Raw genomic sequence first — 18927 nt, 5'->3', positions numbered from 1 at the left:
TCATCCACTGGCACATTGAATGTTTCCTCTCCGAGCACTGTGAGTCCCCCTATGAATTTCCTCTCATTACTGTATGTGGAGTCAATCACAAACACAGTCACATTATTACACATCTATGATTTTACTCCTTGCTTGGACTAACTCATTCTTAGCTCTGTTGTCTAACTGTGTAGTGTGTTGTGTTATTGTTTTTTTGTCTTCCCAGTCAAATCCTGTCCTGCGCTGGTCAAGCCTCTGAACACCTCAACTCATGCCTCATACCCTCATTCAATCACTGCTGTGATCCCTTTCCAACACTAAGTAGCCCTCTCATTCCCATTCCCAATAATATTGTACTATAAATGGCTTGGACAAAATTAGTTTAATTGATGTTTGATAGATGTTTGAAACCCTGTATATAATGTATCTTTGTTCCCTTTTATATTGGATGTATTCTGTTTAATTTAATCTTTCCCCCTTTCCACAGAGGGTTCTGCCTGGAACCAAAAACGTTTCTCCAATGGGGACAACTAAAGAAACCTTTTGGAACCATTTTTTCTAAGAGTGTATTGTAGTGAGGGTTAAAGGTCACTACAGTTGTTGTTTGTTTCAGAACTATCACCCGGTTGTACCTTGTAACAATTATGGAAATAAAAAGTTGATGAAGCAAAGGCCAGATGGGGTCCTCATCTTGGACACACACGCACACAGACACACACTACCACATACCAACATACTGTAGGCTTGACGTCAGCAGCACACACAACTTGACAGCCAGTATACCTCTGTACTCCTCCTGCTCAACAGATGGCGCTATAGTCCTATTAAACTCAACTATCCAGCCTGCTACCATGTTTACGAAAATGAAAGGGAAACACCTCCATCCAGAAGATGTTGATTGAAAGTGAACATTCCATGCCAATAACAGTTGGTTGTTTTCATGCAAGTATTATGGGATGGTAGCTATTGAAGTTTTAAGGAAGTATTTAAATGTCAATTCAATAAAAAATGATAAAAAAATTGACAATGTCAAAAAGCACAAAAGTAATTGCTGTGGATTGTAGAGGCAAGGTCCCTGAACCAATAACAGTTTGTTTTATTTAAGTCCAATGGGGTGGAAGATATTGAAGATTTCTGTATTTTTGTGTAAAGTGAATTAAAAGTAATAGAAAAGTTGAAAATAACCGGCATGGATTGGAGAGATGAGGTCTCTCAACAAAGTCAAATTGGTTTTAGATCTCTATGTGATGTGGTTGAGAAGCTATTGACCTTTTTTTATTAACATGCAATAGTATGTATTCTAGTTTTAACCCTGGAGCTGTGGAGAGCAACCTTTTAGCTACATTTCGGCCTCCAAAAAAGGAAATGTGGCACCGAATTCCAAAAAACAAGAGGTGTAACTTGTTTGCTATATCATCAGCTGAATCAGTATGTCATATCTATCATCCTGGCACGTTCCGTATACAGCAGTCAGTGACTCAGATAACATCAAGGTTTCTGTGTTTACAGAGTGGCACACATAGATGTCAATATAAAAGCTACAAAATATGTCATTTTCACAGTGATGGAAAATGTAGGCCTCCTTGGGTCACAGAATACCCAACTCTCCCCTATAAATCAACACGTGTGGGTTTTCCCTAATGTGGACCAGAGAATGTTGGGTTATTCAAATCAAATCAAATGTATTTATATAGCCCTTCTTACATCAGCTGATATCTCAAGCCTAAAACCCCAAACAGCAAGCAATGCAGGTGTAGAAGCATGGTGGGTTCTCTGCGTCAACCTGGAATCAGGGGTAGATGTAACATAGTCAATGTAAATCCGGTACCCTACAATTAGTATGATTCTGTATATTATGATTCGTATGGTATGTATTGAATTGTGGATGTCCATCATCCATTTCTTATGATACGAATTACAATTCTTATGAAATGTTATGAATTGCAAATCATACAATATATATTACGAATTGCAATTCGTACAATATGTAACTAATTTGCAAATGTATCATATGTTACGAATTCCAATTTTTGGCTAGGTGTTAAATTCGGGTTAACCTGTTGAGGACAGACATTCCGCTAGCGGAACCCCGGAACCCTAGCCAACAGCCAATGGCATCGCATGGCGCGAAATACAAAACCAACTAAAATACCAAAATTAAATTTTCTCAAACAATCAACTATTTACTATTTACACCATTTTAAAGATAAGACTCTCGTTAATCTAACCACATTGTCCGATTTCAAAAAGGCTTTACAGCGAAAGCAAAATATTATATTATGTTAGGAGAGTACATAGACACAAATAATCACACAGCCATTTTCCAAGCAAGCATATATGTCACATAAACCCAAACCACAGCTAAATGCAGCACTAACCTTTGATGATCTTCATCAGATGACACTCCTAGGACATTATGTTATACAATATATGCTTGTTTTGTTCAATCAAGTTCATATTTATATCAAAAACCAGCTTTTTACATTAGCATGTGATGTTCAGAACTAGCATACCCACCGCAAACGTCCGGTGAATTTACTAAATTACTCATGATAAACATTCACAAAATACATAACAATTATTTTAAGAATTATAGATACAGAACTCCTTTATGCAATCGCTATGTCCGATTTTAAAATAGCTTTTCGGCGAAAGCACATTTTGCAATATTCTGAGTACATAGCCTGGCCATCACGGCTAGCTATTTTGACATCCACCAAGTTTGGGACAACCTAAACTCAGAATTACTATTGGAAAAATTGGATTACCTTTGCTGTTCTTCGTCAGAATGCACTCCCAGGACTTCTACTTCAACAACAAATGCTGTTTTGGTTCCAAATAATCCATAGTTATATTCAAATAGCTCCGTTTTGTTCGTGCGTTCAGGTCACTATCTGAAGGGTGATGCGCGAGCGCATTTCGTAACAAAAAAAATCAAAATATTCCATTACCGTACTTCAAAGCATGTCAAATGCTGTTTAAAATCAATTTTTATGCTATTTTTCTCGTAAAATAGTGATAATATTCCAACCGGGCAACATTGTATTCATTCAAAGGCTGAAAGAAAAAAATGGCGAATTCTCATGAATGCGCATCTCAGTGTCACTGTCCCCAGGCTGACCACTAACAAACAGAGCTGTTGTACTTTGCCCAGAGACAGCAGACACCCCATTCCACTTTCTGGCGGCTTTAGAGAGCCAATGGGAGCCTTAAAAAGTGTCACGTTACAGCACAGATGCTGTATTTTTGATAGAGATGCAACAGAAGGACAACAAATTGTCAGACAGGGCACTTCCTGTATGGAATCTTCTCAGGTTTTGGCCTGCCATATGAGTTCTGTTATACTCACAGACACCATTCAAACAGTTTTAGAAACTTTAGAGTGTTTTCTATCCAAATCTACTAATTATATGCATATTCTAGTTTCTGGGCAGGAGTAGTAACCAGATTAAATCGGGTACGTTTTTTATCCGGCCGTGCAAATACTGCCCCCTAGCCCCAACAGGTTAATATAATTACATAAGACAGAATGTTACTTGAGACAAAAGTAGGGTGGTTGATTGGGTGTATAACACGAATGTCTAGCAACCCAAACGTTTGTGTGTTCAAATCTCATCATGGAAAACTTTAGCGTTTTAGCTAACTACCAACTTTATAACTACTTACTACTTTTTTATCTACTTTACAACTACTTTGCATGTTAGCATGTTAGCATAACCTTAACTTCTTTGGGATAGGGGGCAGTATTTTCACGGCTGTGGTTAGCTGTGGTTTTGGTTTTTGTGACATATGTGCTTGCTCTGAAAATGGCTGTGTAATTATTTTTGGCAGGGTACTCTCCTGACATAATCTAATGTTTTGCTTTCGCTGTAAAGCCTTTTTGAAATCGGACAATGTGGTTAGATTAACGAGAGTCATGTCTTTAAAATGGTGTAAAATAGTAATATGTTTGAGAAATTGAAGTTATAGCATTTTTGAGGTATTTGTATTTCGCGCCACGCGATTCCACTGGCTGTTGACTAGGGTGGCTTGCGTCCCACCTAGCCCAGGGAAGTTAAATATAACATATCATACTCATTTTAATGTCTCGGATTTACTTTTACTATGTTACGTCTAGTGTATGAGACCAGGCTGTCAGCGTAGGCTACTTAAGAAATTGAAATAAAACTTTGCTTGGTGCAGGACAAGTACTGCCTCGATATTAGAGCAAGTGGAACTTTGAACCATAACCGCTTCATATTCTGAAACAATAATGCTGCTTCTAGGCAACCACAAAGCAAACAACCTCCGAGGAGGGGAATGGGGACAAAACCTGGATTTGAAGTTACACAAGACATTCAATTCGGCTGAATAAGGAAGCTGAAGGACAAATCCTGAAGTTACGCTACAACAAGACATTTGATTCGGCTGAATAAGGAAGTCTCCCTTCAGTTGTTTTTATCGTTTCGCAGCGGTGGTGAGTGGATTTCTTAAGAAAATTGAATAAAATAGTCTACGCATTTTTTAACTGCGATGTTTTGCGATAACTTCTGCCACCGCCTAGGGCTCCGGAATGATCTTATATAGGGGATAGTCTAGTGTAACACTTTGTCTTTTTCATAGACTGGAGACTTTGAAGAGCACTCGTTTTTTTTGTTTGTTCATATATTAAAGAAGTCTAGGAATCTAGTATTATTTCTATAGTACATTTCTATCATTGGGTTTCCAGGAAAATGGCTGCTGATGTTCTTGACGATAAACACCAAGACCAGCATAATAAGGAAAAGGCAAGGCGAGCAGCAAAAAGGATCGATAAACAGATTGAAAAAGATAAAAAGATTTACCTAAGAACTAAACGGCTACTAGTATTAGGAGCAGATGAATCTGGGAAAACAACGATAGTCGAACAGATGAGATATTTGCATATAAAATGCCCCGAAGAGGCGAAAGCTCTTTTTCCAATATCAAAACAACAATGTTTAGAGACACGTTGCCAACAGGACGGTATCTTTTGCCATTTTTTTACTGTTAGAGGTCAAAGGAAAGAAAGCATGAGGAAGTGGTTACAGCATGTTTCTGATGTTACTGCCATTATTTTTGTGGTGGACAGCAGCAGCTACGATATGGTGAGCCGGGAAGACAACGAGACCAACAGGCTTCATGAGGCACTACACCTGTTCAAGATCATCTGGAACTACAGGTGGCTGTTAGGCAGGCCCGTCTTCCTCTTCCTGAACAAACAGGACCTTCTAGCTGAGAAGGTTTTGGCTGGGAAATCTAAAATTGAGGACTATTTCCCAGAGTTTGCGCACTATACTACACCTCAAACATCAGAACCAGGGGAGGATCTTCGTGTCTCTAGGGCAAAACACTTCATAGTGGAGGAGTTTCTGAAGATCACCAGAGCCAGTGGAGGTGAAAGGATCTGTTTGTTCCATTTCACATGTGCAGTTGACCTGGAAAGCCTCCGGCGCACAGTCTTCAGAGAGTGTGAATATTCGTTGTTGGCATAAAGACTGTGAAGAATGTATACTATATCAAAGCAGAGACTTCTATTTACAAGACTCAAGAGAGCACACAAAATACGTATTTTCAATGTCTTTTCAACGTCTTTTCCTCATGAGTGCAACATTTGTCTTGCCAATGTTTGTATGAGCCCCTCTTAAAGGATGTATAGTCCTAGGCCTATGTTTCTATTTTTATAATTAGCTAAATCCTTTTTCTTTTAGTTTCAAACCATTTTGAAATGTTGATCCCGATGGCACACATTGGCCCATTTTTTTTATTTATAGAAAGACCCATATACAGTAAGGGGCTTGGGGAACCAGAGTAGCTTACCAAGCAAGAGGGTTCGAGGCACTCTTTGACTGGAGCCAGTGACGACATTTTGAAACTTCCGGATCTGGTGTTGTATACCTTTTTGTTTACAAATGCTAGCTAGCTAGCTACATACATACATACATACATACATACATACATACATACATACATACATACATACATACATACATACATACATACATACATACATACATACATACATACATACATACATACATGTCTGGCTGGTCTGGTGTTCTATGCTTTACGATGCAATTTTTTCGCGGCAGAAGCAAACATGTCTCTCTATGAATTGCAATTGTTAGAACTTGGAACAGCAAGACCTTGAATTGCTCTTACTACTCAGGAGGAGAAGAAGGGGGGAAAAAAACGACAGAGAAAATGGCCAGTTCGTCCACTGAAAACTACAAGACGGGACGATGGAGAAGTCATGTAACTTGTCCAACCAATGCGAAGCATTGTCGAGGAAAGACATTTTCAATACTTTTGGATGTCGGTTGCCAGATTGGACGACTTGTTTCAGCGGCTTGCCCCTCACCTCTCATACGAGAGAACTCACAGCTTTCCCATAAGTGCTGCAGAAAGGCTGTCTGTGATCCTTCCTTTTTTTGGTGAGTGGCAGCACACAGCAAAGTATCGCTGCGAATTACAAGCTAGGAATCTCGACAGTTTGTACCATCTTGACAGAAATGTGCCAGGCTATCTGGCATGTCCTGAAGGAGGATTTTGGGGACTTCTTGCCAGAGAGTTTGGGGATGGTTTGATTCATCAGTTTTCGTGCAGGAGCTGTCGACTGAAAAAGTATTCCCCCTATTCACGTCCGAGCTCCGGCAAGCTCGGGCAGCGAGTACTACAACTTCACAGGATTTTTCTCAATGGTCCTGATGGTAGTCTGCTATGAAAGGTACCGCTTCACCATGATCGACGTGTCGCAATCGATATGGTCGCAATCTTCTAACGAAGCAAGTTTGGCTCACCTCACCAAGGCCAGAGTGCTTGTCGGTGACATGAAACAACGATACAAATGTAACAGCACAACAAAACAGATAAACAATTTTCTTTGGCCGGTGCCTTTTCATTTTAAACACCAGTGGTGCAACTAGTGCTTTCTATCTGCACTGAACTAAAACAGTGGCGTGAGGGACTGAACCAAAACAGTGGCGTGAGGGACTGAACCAAAACAGTGGCGTGAGGGACTGAACCAAAACAGTGGCGTGAGGCACTGAACCAAAACAGTGGCGTGAGGCACTGAACCAAAACAGTGGCGTGAGGCACTGAACCAAAACAGTGGCGTGAGGCACTGAACCAACACAGTGGCGTGAGGGACTGAACCAACACAGTGGCGTGAGGGACTGAACCAAAACAGTGGCGTGAGGCACTGAACCAAAACAGTGGCGTGAGGCACTGAACCAACACAGTGGCGTGAGGGACTGAACCAACACAGTGGCGTGAGGGACTGAACCAACACAGTGGCGTGAGGGACTGAACCAAAACAGTGGCGTGAGGGACTGAACCAACACAGTGGCGTGAGGGACTGAACCAACACAGTGGCGTGAGGGACTGAACCAACACAGTGGCGTGAGGGACTGAACCAAAACAGTGGCGTGAGGCACTGAACCAACACAGTGGCGTGAGGGACTGAACCAAAACAGTGGCGTGAGGCACTGAACCAAAACAGTGGCGTGAGGGACTGAACCAACACAGTGGCGTGAGGGACTGAACCAACACAGTGGCGTGAGGGACTGAACCAACACAGTGGCGTGAGGGACTGAACCAACACAGTGGCGTGAGGGACTGAACCAGCACAGTGGCGTGAGGGACTGAACCAGCACAGTGGCGTGAGGGACTGAACCAACACAGTGGCGTGAGGGACTGAACCAAAACAGTGGCGTGAGGGAATGAAGTAAAACTTTTCAGTGGGCAAAATGTGAGGGGTGCAAAATGTGATCTGTTAATGATTATATAATATATAAAATGGACATATCTATTTTAATACAGACTAGCTCAAAACATTACTCATCACTGAAAGTGAGACATTTCCCAATGGATTATGATACTTTTCTGGTAAAAAGGGGGGGGTGCAAAAACACACTTTTTACACCCCTATTTTGAAAGTGGAGATGCAGCTGCTCCTTTTTCTCCATTGCTTAGGCGCCTGTGGCCAGTACCACCACTGTGTTTTGTTTCTCATGTTCTGAGAGTCTTTTAGGTGCCTTTTGGCAAACTTCAAGCGGGCTGTCATATGCCTTTTACTGAGGAGTGGCTTCCATCTGGCCACTCTACCATAAATGCCTGATTGGTGGAGTGCTGCACACTTGGTTGTCCTTTTGGAATGTTCTCCCATCACCACAGAGGAACTCTGGAGCTCTGAGAGAGTGACCATCGGGTTCTTGGTCACCTCCCTGACCAAGGCCCTTCTCCCCCGATTGCTCAGTTTGGCTTGGCGGTCAGCTCTAGGAAGAGTCTTGGTGGTTCCAAACTTCTTCCATTTTAAGAATGTTGAATGCCAATGTGTTCTTGGGGACCTTCAATGGTGCAGAAATGTTTAGGTACCCTTCCCCAGATCTGTTCCTTGACACAATCCTGTCTCGGAACTCTAGGACAATTCCTTTGACCTCATGATTTTGGTTTTTTCTCTAACATGCACTGTCAACTCTGGGACCTTACATAGACAGGTGTGTGCCTTTCCAAATCATGTTCAATCAATTTAATTTACCACATATGGACTCCAATCAAGTTGTAGAAACATCTCAAGGATGATCAATGGAAACAGGATGCACCTGAGGTCAATTTTGAGTCTCATAGCAAAAAAAATAGCATGGGGTCTGAATACTTACGCAAGGTATTTCTGTTTTTTATTTTTAATAAATTTGCTAAACTGTCTAAACCTGTTTTCACTTTGCCATTGTGGGATTTTGTGTGTAGATTGAGGGGGGTGGGGGGGAATCCATTTTAGAACAAGGCTGTAATGTAACAAAATGTGGAAAAGTCAAAGGGTCTGAATCTGGAGAGACCTGGTCAGTCATTTACTAATATACTAATACTCTTAGTAAAAGTATTTATCTTCAACACGCAATCTGTAGATTCTATTCAATTAGATAGATTGAAATTGTACGTTAAACATCATAGCATAGTTGAAAGATATGCGTTGCGTAGAAACACGAAGTGGGTGGCCAGCAGAGATAGATGGGATGGGCTGAGGGTTGGTATGTGGAATTGGAGACAAGTGGGAGTGGAGTTGCTGTGTGAGAGTGAGAATGATGCTCAAAAGATAAAGGAGAAAAAAAGTACATTTGAATGACACTAAGTGGCAGTGTTTTTACAACTAATGCCGGTTTGCCTGAGGCTGATGTGATGCAGGTGTTTGTACACACACTCTCATTCAAATAAACACATACAAGAACACACACATACATGTAATAGTGCCAGACATGCACACAAACATATAAAGTAGGCATTGCTGTTATGATTTCAGTTGTCCTTGATGTCCTTTGTTTTAAATTTATTATGTTGTTTTATTTTTTTTGCATTGTTTTCTGTTTTCTTCTGTCTTTTCCTTTTTTCGAATGGTTGAGGGACAGCTATTGGGGAACTGTGGGGGGATCTTGGAGGGTTGAGGGACAGCTATTGGGGAACTGTGGGGGGATCTTGGAGGGTTGAGGGACAGCTATTGGGGAACTGTGGGGGGATCTTGGAGGGTTGAGGGACAGCTATTGGGGAACTGTGGGGGGATCTTGGAGGGTTGAGGGACAGCTATTGGGGAACTGTGGGGGGATCTTGGAGGGTTGAGGGACAGCTATTGGGGAACTGTGGGGGGATCTTGGAGGGTTGAGGGACAGCTATTGGGGAACTGTGGGGGGGTCTTGGAGGGTTGAGGGACAGCTATTGGGGAACTGTGGGGGGATCTTGGAGGGTTGAGGGACAGCTATTGGGGAACTGTGGGGGATCTTGGAGGGTTGAGGGACAGCTATTGGGGAACTGTAGGGGGGATCTTGGAGGGTTGAGGGACAGCTATTGGGGAACTGTGGGGAGATCTTGGAGGGTTGAGGGACAGCTATTGGGGAACTGTGGGGAGATCTTGGAGGGTTCAGGCTTCACTAGATTGTGATCATGAAAAAGGAAGCTATGACATATTTTATATCACTATCATGCACACGCACCCTCACACATAAGGATGGCTCTGTTGCGGAAAGACGGATACATGTTTGATAGTGTCTTGATGCTTTATTGTTTATCCTTCATGTTCTAATACTTTAATGTTACCCCTTCCTTGTGTTTTTTTTTTAAATAAATAATTATATATAAAAAAAGGGGTCTGAATACTTTCTGAATACACTGTATATAATTATAACCCACCCAAACTAGGCATATTTGAAAAATGGAAATGATCGATGAAATTGCCTTTTGTTGTGGCAAAGATGCATCCCTAGCAGATTGCTAAGTGGTAGCCTTCTTTATATGGATAATATTAAACGTAGGTAGGCTACTGTTTTTGCCAGGCAAAACTAGAGAACATGAAACAAGCGAATTCTGGTCACTAATCTGGATATGTGCACTCGATTTTGCACGCCAATGCTAATGACTGGTCATTGGTCAAAAGTCAAGACAAGCAACTTATTGGTTCTGCAGAACAGGTTAGATGTTTCTGAAATAAGAACATGGTGCAATGCTATAGGCCTATGTTAGTGACAAGATCAAATAGGCAAAGATATAAAAAAACAAATGGTAGGCTATATCTAGCCTATTTAATATATGTATGAATTTTTTTCTTCTTCTCCCATTCACTGTCACACTCGCACCCCCCTACAGCCTTCTCACTGCTCTAGCTCTACCGACCTGTGTTGATTGACAGTTTACTGGTCCAATCAGAGGGCCGAGGTGTGCATTTCACTAGCTAATCCATTTTTTATTTTTTTTTGCAATTGCAATACCTTCTCTGGCTGCGGTAACCTCTGCCGAGGGTTTCCACTAGATAGCAGAGCCACAACGTTAAAATTGGTTATATAATGAAAATTAATGAAAACAAAAATGTGCTCTTTGGTCTTAATTTAAGATTAGGGTTAGGCATAAGGTTAGCAGTGTGGTTAAGGTTTAAAATCACATTTTAAGAAGATAAATTGTAGAAATAGGTTGGGTTTATGACTTTGTGGCTGTGGTAACTAGTGATGATCCGGTTTTCAGCGGAAATGGAAAGCGAGCCTGTGACAATGACTTCTGCTTTTGGACATTAACAACAAAGTCAATACAGTATGAAGATAGGCAGAAACTGTTTCTCCAATTTTCTAGCTAAACTCATGAGCAGAAATACGTCTTCAGGTCTAACGGTGTTCTGGCGCCGTACTGCCCATGTGCAGGCCATCAAAGGCACTCCTTCGATATATAAAGTTGTTTTTGACGAAAATGAAAACGTCAGATTATCACTTTCAGGAGGTTTGAGTAATAACATGTTAAACGAATTATGACATTGGCTGGAGTCTATGTCCTGCCTTTTATATTTAGAGAAAATTAACAACTAACGAAGAATGAATCACCTCTCATTGACTTCTCTCACCCCAAACCACGGCCTGGTCTGCTTAGCAAGCGTTCCCGGAAGTCTCGTGATGTTGCGCCTCTGGGTTCAGAAACTCTTTGTTAACAAGACAACGCTCCATCTTAACTCCTCCTCCACGTTTACTGGATTGGTTGAACAGTGCAGAAGAGAACCTCCAACAGTTTCCCCCCCCTTCTCCTCAAGACCAGTATGTAGGGGATGGAGTTTCAGGCATTTCTTTATGCCTGCTATGTTAGTTTACTGGCTGCGTGGAGTGATCCACAGAGACTCCGTGCCACAAAATGAGTGACAAAATGTTATAAAAACCTGGCCAGATAATTTAAAGCCATCAGTCTCAAGTCAAAGTCCAGAGGCTCCAAGTCATTTTATTTAGGAAAAACCTACCCCTCTTGTTTCTGCATTGCTTGCTCTTTGGGGGTTTTTAGTATAGGTATTTGTGAAGCACTTTGTGACAACTGCCGATTAAAAAAAAAAAAAAAAAGAGGCATTTATAAAATACATTTGATTAATAAGAGTAATGGCAGTTGTAAGTGCAAGCTAGCTATATCTTTACATTAGTACCGTCTATCATGACTGTTGGTCCTGATCTGTTGGGACTACCTTGGAGACGTTGACGTGTCCTGAGATCCAGCACTTGAGCCTTATCCATATATCTACAGTGTGCTTAGCGCTGGAGAACCGACGGTGCCTTACAGCCGGTCCCCGTCTTGGCTTCTCAGCTGATGGTATGGACAACAGCTGGCTCCATGTGAACTACAATCCCGATGCTCTGTTTTTAGCGGTTTTTGTAACGTCGATAATCCTCGTTTACGATACGGTTTTGGAAACGTTTGGAATTTAAAGAAAAGATTCACCCCTTTTTGAATGTTTGTTTGTTTTTGTTGATCTTCGATTCCCTATCAATTTTCCAGAGAGACAGTTAGTGAATTCATCTTAAAGTATCTAGGTAAGACAACTACGTATCACTGTCATAGTACAGAGGGTAGTGCGTACGGCCCAGTACATCATTGGGGGCAAGCTTCCTGCCATCCAGGACCTATTTACTAGTCAGAGGAAAGCCCAAAAAATTGTCAGACTCCAGTCACCCAAGTCATAGACTGTTCTCTCTGCTATCGCACGGCAAGCGCTACCGGAGCGCCAAGTCTAGGTCCAAAAGGCTCCTTAACAGCTTCTACCCCCAAGCCATAAGACTGCTGAACAGCTAATCAAATTGTATCCCGGACTATCTACATTGATACTGTTTGTTTTTACACTGCTGCTACTGTTTATTATCTATGTCACTTTACCTCTACCTTCATGTACAGATTACCTCAACAAACCTGTACTCCCCCACATTGACTCGGTACCAGTACCCGCTGTATATAGCCTTGTTATTGTTTTGTAATTTTGTGTTACTCTTTATTTTATTTTTTACTTTTAGTTTATTTAGTAAATATTTTCTTAACTCTATTTCTTGAACTGCATTGTGGGTTAGGGGCTTCTAAGTAACCATTTCACGGTAAGGTCTTCACCTGTTTTTATTCAGTGCATGTTTAGTAAGAATTTGATTTAATAAGCAGAACTAACCCACAATGTCAGTGCTATTCTATCATGGTCTCCACACACAGCCCTCACATTTTCAGTCATTTAGCAGATCCAGAGCAACTTACAGTAGTGAGTGCATACATTTTCATACTGGCGTCCTGTGGGAATTGAACCCACAACCCTGACAATGTAAGTGTCATGCTCTACCAGTTGAGCCACACACAGAGCACCAGTGTTTCAGACCCTAAAGTGCTGCTAGTTGTCTTTCAAAGTAGCCTAAACTCAGTGTTACTGTTATATTCACCAACAAATACATTACAACTTTATTGTCCTTGTTACAATGAAAAATGTAAATTTGAACCTTTTTATGTGGTCACCTATCCTGTGCTGCCCTCTACAGGAAGGAAGTGTAAGTGTCCTCTCCTGTGCTGCCCTCTACAGGAAGGAAGCATAAGTGTCCTCTCCTGTGCTGCCCTATACAGGAAGGAAGCGTAAGTGTCCTCTCCTGTGCTGCCCTATACAGGAAGGAAGCGTAAGTGTCCTCTCCTGTGCTGCCCTATAGAGGAAGGAAGCGTAAGTGTCCTCTCCTGTGCTGCCCTCTACAGGAAGAGTAAGTGTCCTCTCCTGTGCTGCCCTATACAGGAAGAGTAAGTGTCCTCTCCTGTGCTGCCCTCTACAGGAAGCGTAAGTGTCCTCTCCTGTGCTGCCCTATACAGGAAGAGTAAGTGTCCTCTCCTGTGCTGCCCTATAGAGGAAGGAAGCGTAAGTGTCCTCTCCTGTGCTGCCCTCTACAGGAAGAGTAAGTGTCCTCTCCTGTGCTGCCCTCTACAGGAAGCGTAAGTGTCCTCTCCTGTGCTGCCCTATACAGGAAGCGTAAGTGTCCTCTCCTGTGTTGCCCTATACAGGAAGGAAGAGTAAGTGTCCTCTCCTGTGCTGCCCTCTATAGGAAGCGTAAGTGTCCTCTCCTATGCTGCCCTATACAGGAAGCATAAGTCTGTAGAGTTAGAGGATGTGAAGTTCCATCAGTGTGTCTGTCTGTCCCGCTTTGAGAACGACCGTACCTTCTCCCTTGAGCAAGGCACTTTGAGAACGACCGTACCTTCTCCCTTGAGCAAGGCACTTTGAGAACGACCGTACCTTCTCCCTTGAGCAAGGCACGTTGAGAACGACCGTACCTTCTCCCTTGAGCAAGGCACGTTGAGAACGACCGTACCTTCTCCCTTGAGCAAGGCACGTTGAGAACGACCGTACCTTCTCCCTTGAGCAAGGCACTTTGAGAACGACCGTACCTCCTCCCTTGAGCAAGGCACTTTGAGAACGACCGTATCTTCTCCCTTGAGCAAGGCACTTAACCCCCTACAATCACTCCAGGGGTGCTGCACTGCTGCTGACCCATAGCTTCCAGACCCTGGATCTTGCGGGATAAACAGGTAAGTTTGTTGTAGACTCTAAAAGTTGTCAGATCGTTCCACAGGGATAATGGTCCATGTTGACTCCAATGCTTCCCTCAATTGTCCAGTTGACTGGATGTCCTTTGGGTGGTGGACCATTCTTGATACACATGGGAAACTGTTGAATGTGAAAAACCCAGAAATGTTACAGTTCTTGACACACTCAAACTGGTGCGCCTGGCAGCTAGCCAGCAGCAAACAGTATGCCACCATTACATTGCAGACAAAATGGCAATAGGCATTAGCTGGGCAACATCACCACCATGTGGTTAAAAACCAGATTGAAGGAAAAAATAGGATTTGTATGGTAGTATGCAGAGGTGTACACTGGGGTGGACAAAACATTAGGAAAACCTGCTCTTTCCATGACACAGACTGACCAGGTGAATCCAGGTAAAAGCTATGACCATTTATTGATGTCACCTGTTAAATCCACTTCAAATCAGTGTAGATGAAGGGGAGGAGACAGTTTAACAAATATATTTTTATTTCTGTCAAATTTGTTTTTATTCACATGGTGGCACTGTTGGGCATCTAATGTCTATTGCCATTTTGTCTGCAACGTAACGCTGCGTATGAATATTTACTATAGTAATATTCTGCATGGGGGGGTAGATTAGATTTGTTCATACTTGTACGTGAACATTTTCTCCTCATGTTGATGTCCCATCACTTTGCAATAGGTCTGCATATCACTTCGCCTTTGAGATGGTCCAAGCATTTTGGATTCCTAGGAAAGTTTTCCAATCACATATGAATGCTGTGAGAATGAATGTGGCCAGAGGAGGCAGAACAGGAGAAGCATCATCACTAGTGGTGGAGCCATGGAGAACACCATACATATTCCTGTACCAGTTATACTAAGCTGTAGCCGTAGCTGAGGGCCCAGAGTTTTACCTGGTCAGGAAACCTCAGGGTCCTGTTGATAAACCCTGCTGTGATTTGTCCCACAAGTCAGATCCACTTGGTGTAGCACACAACCCTGGTTCCCGCAAGGCAGGAGGGCCCACAAGCTTTGGGTTTTCCCACCCAGAGGTCAGGCCCACCTGGTGTAGCACACAACCCTGGTCCCCACAAGGCAGGAGGGCCCACAAGCTTTGGGTTTTCCCACCCAGAGGTCAGGCCCACCTGGTGTAGCACACAGCCCTGGTCCCCACAAGGCAGGAGGGCCCACAAGCTTTGGGTTTTCCCACCCAGAGGTCAGGCCCACCTGGTGTAGCACACAGCCCTGGTCCCCACAAGGCAGGAGGGCCCACAAGCTTTGGGTCAGGCCCACCGGATAGCATATGAACAAGTCATTTTTTTGTTTCTTCGAATTGCAGGAAGCAATTAAAAAGCTTTAAAACGGCATCATTTTCTCTTAGCCTCATGGCAAAATCGGTAAAATAGCATGACATTTTTTTACATTTACATTTACGTCATTTAGCAGACGCTCTTATCCAGAGCGACTTACAAATTGGTGCATTCAGAGGTGGATGAACGCAGTGCCCTTCTTTGGGTGTAGGGACTGATCATTAGCTATAAAACTGCAGCGTTTTCTCTCACCCCAAGGCAAAAAATAAATAAATATATTGTTATGTTTTTATTCATTTTTTTTTGGGGGGGGGGGGTCCTTGCTCGAACCTTGCAGAGGGTTCGGCGAAACTGCACTACGCCACTGGTCAGACCATTGTTTGTGAAATTGAGGCAACCCCGTGTCTGTAGAGGTGACATTACTGGTGTATGTTCATGGGGAAAGCACAGTTCAAATGTATTGTCTACGCTTCTATGATGACAGTTAGTGATTGATTGTCATGTCATGTGAGAGACGGACAGCCTGAGGTGACAGTAGTAATATGTCCCAAGTGGCACCCTATTCCCTATGTAGTGCCATAGGGCTCTGGTCAAAAGTAGTGCACTATATAGGGAGATATATGGTGCCATTTGGGACTAGTAGTGGTGATGCAGGTAGAAATGCAGCCAACACACTCCCTGAGCTAAGCCTTTATTTAGTGCAGGTCTAGTCTAGCGTTCTTTTGGCAGTTGGCGCTGTAGGTACAGTATGTAACATGACTTAACACTTTCACCACCTGGGTAATGTTCAGTAGTAACAAAACAGGAAATAATGTTTTGAAACAGAAACTGAATAGTATTATCTTGTCCAATAAGCACATTTTCTTTTTGTTGCAAAATGTTTTGTCACATTGTTCCCAGAAGCACTGTTCTTGTTAGGAATAGGAGAGTCAGTTGCCTAATAGCTAGTAGGCCCTCTCTTCAGGGCTCATTGTTCATCCATACTTTCTCTAAGTGGGAGAGGCTGGTAGGTTTAATTCAAGTTTCCACTGGGACTGCATTTTGTTGCAGTTTTACGTGATTGCTACGAGGTCAGATTTGGGAGCATGTCTGAAATTTCCTACCATTTCCAAGCTGCAACTTTATTAAGTTGTATGAACATTAGTCAGCCCACTCAGAGACATAGAGTATGAACCCACCCATGGCCTAATTCAATCTCTGACGTTGTAAATGAGGAAGTTTGGGCAATAGGATGAAACATTTGTAGTAATTGAGCAGCAGCTGACACAGTCCATTTTCTTTCTCCTTCCCCTCCGTTTTCTAGGCTGCTTTCCCATTGGGCCCTGGTCAAAAGTAGTGCACAACAAAGGGAATAGGGTGCCATTTGGGACATATTCCTAGTGGAAACCATAGTAGCCATACAGTAGACTCAGAGCAGCAGATGCTTGTATAGACTATGGGATACATGCTCAAAAGACCTTTATAAAAAACTAGATGGGTATGAGAACACATCACATATGTGGTTCCCACCAGTCTGGTGTTGTAGGCTAGCTAGCTTCACCAGAGACCTGTCCTTATTACAGATAACCTACAGGCAGACAGGGTCCCAGCCTCAGACCCAGCCAGCAAAAACTAGGCTGCCCTCTCTAGGCCTAAATGTGTGAGGTCTGGGTCTGTCTGAAGTTGCTTAGTTATAGCTTGGTCTCAGAATGTATGTTCTGTAGCCAGCTATTCTATCGTTATCATGTATGGCTATTACAGTGCAGTGTGAGAACAGGCTGTTTTTAATGAGACGTGCAGATATCAAAGCATGGGAAAAGTAGCTGTTTAAAGCACCACTAAGTACAGGGTTACACACGTATTCACCATGCAAACACCCTCTCTCTCTCAGGCGTCTTACTGGGAGTACATGGGAGCCAACCAGGAACCCTGGAGTCTGTGTGTTCATTTATAGTGATGTTTTTTAATGAATCCAAGGACCTATCAATCCAAGGACCGTCTATTTACTACACAAACCAACAAGTATGATAAGTAAAATGTGTTGTTTAATCCAGCATTGTCAGTCAGGAATTCTGGCCTCGTGGCTAAAGCAATACATTGTCCTGGGCTATTTCTAAGGTGATGAAACATCCTGTGATTTCTCTCTCGTGTCAGTCGTCCTGTCATGATTCTGATTACAATTTTTTTTTTTCTCCCACTGATCTGGGGACAGTACAGTAACGTAAACTTGAGCCGTCTGGTTCTCTATAAAACACAGACACGATGTTTCCCTATAGGGACTGCTGAAGCATTTCCCTTTCTTTGAGCTTGTGTGGCCTACTACTTCGCGACTGAGCCATTGTTGCTCCTAGACGTTTCCACTTCACAATAACAACAGCACTTACAGTTGACTGGGGCAGCTCTAGCAGGGGACAAACTAACTTGTTGGAAAGCTAGCATCCTATGACGGAGCCACGTTGAAAGTCCCGGAGTTCTTCAGTATAGCCATTCTACTGCCAATGTTTTGTCTATGGAGATTGCATGGTTGTATGCTTGATTTTATACACCTGTCAGCAACGGGTGTGAGTGAAATAGCCGAATCCATAAATTTGAAGGACTGTCCACATACTTTTGGCATAGTGTATGACTATAAAATGCAAAACTGTCCTAATTTAGCAGTGTGACACAGACTACCAGTCTAGGCTAATAGAACAAAACACTTTTGCATACCTTAAGGGGTACCTAGTCAGTTGTACAACTGAATGCCTTGAACTGAAATGTGTCTTCCGCATTTAACCCAACCCCTCTGAATCAGAAGTGTCTAATCACAGGTACTTAGGAGAATCAACAACTGAAGTAGTATGGTTGAAGGCACTCCTGAGACACACATAACAATGGTAATTTTGGCAACCCATAACCAGAATGTTGCATAAAGATTACATTTAATCTTTATTTAATCTTTCCGGTTGCATTTGTTATGTCTGACCACGAGATTATACCAACGGTGTTCCTTGTCGTGTGTGTGTGTGTGTGTGTGTGTGTGTGTGTGTAACGGTGCAGTACCTGAAGATCACTGAGAAGAGTCGGATACATCACATCAGAATGGAGGTACGTACAGTATAGTACAGGAAGTATGCATCCCAAATGTCATCCTATCCTCTATATAGTGGACCCTGGTCAACATTAGTGCACTATAAAGGGAATCGTGTGCCATTTGGGATGCCGATGATCTTGGTCCTCCTGGGGACCCACAGGAGTTCACATCTTTCTGCCAGCCCAGCAGTAACTCACCTGACTCAGCCTACCTATCATGTCAGCAGTAACTCACCTGACTCAGCTTACCTATCATGT

At 42.7% G+C, this 18927-nt stretch overlaps 1 long non-coding RNA gene across 1 annotated transcript; it reads left to right on the top strand.

Annotated features, from left to right (window-relative positions):
- The first annotated feature begins 4009 nt into the window (after positions 1 to 4009).
- Positions 4010 to 8691, top strand: LOC123726715 (uncharacterized). Its single transcript, XR_006758838.2, has 2 exons — positions 4010 to 4435; positions 5069 to 8691. It is a non-coding gene; the product is annotated as an uncharacterized LOC123726715 (long non-coding RNA).
- The last annotated feature ends 10236 nt before the right edge of the window (positions 8692 to 18927 follow it).

Source organism: Salmo salar, chromosome 14, assembly GCF_965601325.2.
Source record: "Salmo salar chromosome 14, fSalSal1, whole genome shotgun sequence".
In the NCBI taxonomy this organism is placed as follows: Eukaryota; Metazoa; Chordata; class Actinopteri; order Salmoniformes; family Salmonidae; genus Salmo; species Salmo salar.
The sequence above is the reverse complement of the archived record's forward strand: the minus strand, read 5'-3'. Positions and strand labels throughout refer to the sequence as shown.